Raw genomic sequence first — 6,069 nt, 5'->3', positions numbered from 1 at the left:
AAACATTAATGAAATGCTATAGTGCTCACCAGATTTAATAAGTATATATCAAAACTCACCAAACATAAAAAAAAATAAAAAAATAAAAAAATTACCTTTTTAAACTTTTGATAAAACATGCATGACTTTGAAATGTATGCTGTTTAAAAAATAAATAGTATTTAAATAAAATAGTGGGCATCGATAATTAAAATAGAGAGTTAAATGTAAGTTATTTGAAAAAATAACTAACGAAAATAGAAAAATATGATTTTTTAACTAAAATTTTTTTTTAAAAAAAAAATTGTCATATAATATTTAAAGAGAAATTTGTTACAATAGATGCATAGATAATGTTAGAGAAATGTTTTATATTGGACAAATATTTTCATTCTATCCATCAAAAGGGATATGGTGCAATTTCTCATAGCATTTAATGGATGGAATGGAGATAATTGTCCGATACCCAGCATTTGTTATAATATTACAATAAAATTCCAAAGCACATGACTTCCTCGCACGCTACAAAATTCCAAATCTCATGAGCAATTTCTTTTTCCACAAATTGTCCTAAACCGTCGCATCCCTCTTCCTTGGTTGTTTAAGCTTCGAGCAGCCTCAAGAAAAAACGTGTAATTACTAATTAGAATCCATAATTTTTTTTTTTCTTTGTGGCAAGGTAATTTTATTAAGAGAAAAATCAAATTGGGTTCAAAGCCGTTCTTCCGTCCTCTGTAATTTTTTTGTTGGCAGCATACCATTATTTAATTAATTAGACGGCCGATTGACACATATTTGAAACTAGAGGATAACCTAAATATCTAATTGTCGAAATTAAAAACTCAAAAGTTAAATAGAATTCACAAAACACAGTGGTAAATGATAGGGGCTAAAACCGAGTACAATATAGTATCATAGCAAGAGACCAACATTGAATAACAGAAGTCAACAAGGATGCATTGTACGTGTGGCCTTGTTTGTTAAACAACTTGGTAATATGGTATTGTTCTTTTATTTTAAATTAAAAAAAATAATAATAATAATAATAATGATTAGTATATAAAAGTAAAAAAAATAGTATTAAAAAGTGAAAATATTTTGTTTTGTAGTAGTAAAAAGTAAATTATATGATATAAAAAGTGAGAATGTTTTGATGTTTATTTTTTTAAAAAAATGGGATGAATAGTGTTTAGTGGAAGGGTGGTATTATAACAGTACTACTTGATTCTCGGCCCGGCTCTTGTCTTTTATTGGCTGATGTAAGTGACTTCTTTTAAATCATTTTTATTTTCCACCGTCAATTTCAACACAAAAATTAAATGAACTTTGCTAGCTATTATAGTCTTTTTTATTTCTTTAGAGCAATGCGAAAAGGTTGTCTCATGGAGACAGACATGTTATTGCCCATTTATTGGAGAATCCTAACTAAGATACGCAATAATTCAGCATCCTTGAAGCAAGCAACATGATCCTTATTTACAAGCTCGATCGACCATAGGGTTGAAGGAAGAATTAATTATGATCCATTTTTTTAGATGGGCAAAGGAAATATATGTCAACAAATTTGTGTACAATACCTTACACAGCATTAAAACATAAATCACAGGGTTGTTCCAAACACTTTAATGACATTGCATACGTGTGCTGCTTCCTTAACTCCTGTGGTGTGCTGTTGGTGCGCTGTTGGTGGTGTTGGTTCCTTCCAAATAAATTCTGGGCTACTCTGGTCTCTCCCAACGTACGTTGAATTTTTGTTCCATCTCTTTGAACTTGGTCTATTTACCTCCACTCGCTCTAGAGTCTGTTTAATTTTTTCCATGGCAGAAATTTACGTAAATGGCCCAAGCTGTGTGTATTCATAACAAATTGCTTGAAATATTTGATTTTTCTTGGTATAAAATAAAAATTTTGAGTTTTTATTTATTAAAACCAATTGAACAACATATATAACATATAGTGGTGTATAGATAAACTCAATATCTTAAGTGACTGTATGTTGAAGTGTACTATACTATACATAACCATATGGGTTTGGTAACCTTAATTAAGAAACTAAAAAAGCACCGAATATTCAGTCGGGGAGTTAACCATCAAGCGACACGTCTTTGGGATTAGCATGGAGGGAAGTAAAGCAATAGGGTGCATGTTCAAAATAATTTGGGATGCAGCATTAAATAAACTGGGCAATAAGGTAGGTCAGAGGGTTATAGATGGGTCAGAGGGTTATAGCTTGTACCAGTAACTACGTGAACTACAATGCCTTTTTATTGGTTCTACAATAGTTGAAGTGGTGGCGGCTTGGAAGACAATAAGATTATGCACAAGTAATTATAGAGAGAAATGCTCTGCAAATTTGTGTATGGAGGGTTATAGATGGATCAGAGGGTTATAGCTCGTACTAGTAACTACGTGAACTACAATGCATTTTTATTAGTTCAACAGTAGTTGAGGTGGTGGCAGCATAGAAGACAATAGAATTATGCACAAGTAATTATAAAGGGAAATGCCCTAGTATGCTTTGTGGTAGGTAGGTTCATGTTACAGTCGGTATGGCCAAATTATGAAGATGTATAACGATTTTGAATGGTTTTTGGTTACGGTTTGCAGGCATAATAAAAAGGAAGCTAATGATGTAGCACATTGTTTAACAAAAACATATCTTCATCAATCTTTAAACAAAGTATAGATGAAAATAGCCTTATTTTTAGTCAAAATAATGTATTTGCTGAACAATAGGACCTCTTATAATAAAAAGTAAATCTTATGGGTTAAAAAATAAAGAAGTTAATATTTTGACTGGCTAATAATATTAGCCATATCAAAATGCTCTAAGATCTGACCTTTCGTTGAAATTACTTGAAAAAAAAAAAGAAAAAAAAAAGGAAGTTGGCTCGTTATTGGCCGTGGATATAAAATGTGGAATTGACCAAACCACATTAAATAAACATTGTCTGCTTGTGTATATGTTTTTGTGACATATACTAATTATCTTAGTTGTAGATTTTTATTTAGAGTTTCTGTGGTTAAAAACCAAGTATTGTGGTGCCGTAACGTCTCTCGATTGTGATGGAACCAGCTGAGATTTTGGCGTGTCGGATCATTTCACTGTCAGGTTTAATACAAAAATAAATAAATTGTTAGTCTAAAAATGCATTTGTTCGAATAAGATCCAAAAATGTTAGGCCATGGCTTTATTTATTTATTTTTTAAATAAAAAATAAAAATGCTGGAAAAAGAAACTAATTGTAGCCGGAAGCAGCTAAAAAAGACTTAAAAAGTAAAAAATCGCAAGCATTCTTTCAAGTTTAATTGTGCCATAACTTGATAGGAGTGTCATAACTTGACTTGGCTCATTGTCGTAACAAATTATATGAGATTTTTTTGTAAATTTTTTAAGGGTTCAAAAATTTAATTTGAAGTTTTATGCGAGAAATAGAAAGTGAGTGAAATTAATCTAAATCCTGTAAATAAACCCATATAGCTTATGCTCTAAATCCTGTAAAATGTGTATTACTTCTCAACTAAATAGACGCTAGAGCAAGGAGTGGATACTTCAATAAAAAAAATAAAAAGCGAAAAAATTTTATTTGTTTAAACGAATTTTTTAATTTTTTGAAAACAAAAATTTTTATTGAAAATTTTATAAAAAAACTAAAATTTTCAATTTTTATAAATTAAAAAAAAAATCGAATTTTTTTAATTTTTTTGCTAATAAAAAGGATTTTTTTAAAAACAAAAAATTATTATTATTTTTTTAATTTAGTTTTAAGTTTTTTTTTTATATTTTATTAATGATAGTTACGTCATTGGGAGAAACATTGACAATTTTTAGTAATTAGGGGAGGATATTCTTATAATTAAAAGTTTGAAGAAGATATTATTAATTAAGTGGTAATTTGAAAGCAATTCGTGAACTTTTTTTGAAACATTATTTAAAAAACGCTAAAAAAATTAAAATAAGTACAAAATTCTCATAATTAATAGGTTGTTATGGTAATAGGAATTGGACATAAATAACCGCTAATCAATAATAAAGACGATTGGTTATCGCCAGCCTTAAAGGGTACGGTAAAAAGTGAAAATATCTAAATTTAACTAAAAAATTAGTTTAACCTTGCTGCTGAAAATGCTCTAAGCTGGGAACAAGACAATTCAAGCAAAGGTTGCATCTCGGATTTTTCCGTTAATACGGTACCGTATTTAGGCTTGAATAAAGCGAAACAAGGAAGGAAATATCTCATCTCGGATTCCTCGCTCCCCGCGCGCGCACGAAAAAAAAAAAAAAACACGCGCGCACACAAAATTTCTTTTTTGTAGACAGGAGAGGCTTAGATAGACGTTGGGGGTGTAGCGTGACGTAGACGTGTCGAAAGCGGGTGTCGTGGTGGGGATGGTGCCACGTGGGCCCCCCACCCGGTTGTATTATTCATCTCTTATAGTCGATTTCCTTCCCCCCATCCTAGTCAGAGCAGGACTTTGTTGAAAAATTATACAAAGTACAACTGGGTTGTGGGTTCCTCACCAGTCACCACCACGATTGGCTGTTGGGTGTTGGGCTTAGAGAGAGCGAGACGCAGATGGAAGACGTTCGTTTCCTCTTTACCGACAGCCTTCCCATGGGCCCCGCGTCTCGTGGTTGTCTCCATCCCCTCGTCAGGTGTCATCTCCAGCGGCAATCATCCCCAACTGGCGGGCCCACCCCCTTCTCCTTTCCACTGATATTTTCGCCTCTTTCCTACCTATCAAGTATCAATCATTTTTTTTTTTTTTTTTTTTAAGAAGTAATTATCTTTTGCTATTAGAACTACCGCCTTGACATTTTATTTTTTTTTCCATAAACTAACACTTAATTTTATCAAACTATTATCTTATGATAAAAATTTATTTTTGTCAGTCAAAAGTGTTAAAATTGACGATCAATGATCATGTACAAGTCATGTGCCATTTTAATTTTTTTCTTTCATTTTTACCCTCATTTTAAATTGTTTTTATGTGTTGGATTAGGATTTAGGAAAGTATAAGTGTCATTTTTTCGGTCTAAAATGAGGGCAAAAGTTTAAAAAAAAATTTAAAATAGCACATGATTTGTATATGACCATTGATCGTTAATTTTAACTCATTTGACTGACGAAATAAAACCTTTTATTTTATTTTATAAAATGATAGTTTGATGAGATCATGTGTCATAGTTAATATTTCATAAAGAAAAATGCCCTAATTACCCATTTTTTCAATTACAATTTTCCGATTTTTATTTTAGAAAAAATAAATTAAATTCAACTTTTCAGGGAATTCAATTTAGTTTTAAGATATTTAATTTTATTTTAAGAAGCTGCTGTTTTCAGAAGCATATATCCCCGAAATTTCCAGCACTTGTACTTGTATAGTAAAACGGTGGAAGAAGAGAGTGGTAAAAAAGTGAAAATAGGCTGGAAAGAAAGAATAAAATGTGTACCTGCATGCACACGTCTTTTCTTTGTGAGTTTAGAGATACTCCTAAATCACAACTGGATGCTTAACAGTACAAGAAAAAAACATTATATATGGAGATTCTCCGCCTTGTATTTGACTTTCGAGGCTCACGACAATGTAAAATACACTGTGATGTGCCTATACGACATCATCCATCACACGGCAAAGCTTGAGGTATTTATTGCATTGACTATTTCGAACAACTCTTGATACAGCCCCCCCTTTCCTTTCGGTTTTCCCCCTTTTGCTGTTGTTTTTACCTTTTGTTTCATGGGAGTCGCTCTTTATTCGCAGGAGTGGTAAATGATTTCCGGTAGATTTAACACGTGAGAGAGAATGGCGTGTAAAAACAAATAAACATGTATTGAAATATGACTCTGTTTTATTATTTTTTTTTAATATTGATATGTTAGAGCATTCATAACAGACACATAATATATAAAATATTTTTAAAAAAATACTTAATTTTATAGGTGTTTACCGAAAAGGTAATTAATTTTGTCACAAGATTTCAGGGTTTTTAATTGGTGGAGTCCTTAAGGTTGTCCTTGGAGTACTCCACTATAATCTCTTTGACAACCATTTTGTTTTTTTGCTTTTTTTTAAAAAAAATTTTAC

This window comes from Corylus avellana, chromosome ca8, assembly GCF_901000735.1.
Source record: "Corylus avellana chromosome ca8, CavTom2PMs-1.0".
Lineage (NCBI taxonomy): Eukaryota > Viridiplantae > Streptophyta > Magnoliopsida > Fagales > Betulaceae > Corylus > Corylus avellana.
The sequence above is the reverse complement of the archived record's forward strand: the minus strand, read 5'-3'. Positions refer to the sequence as shown.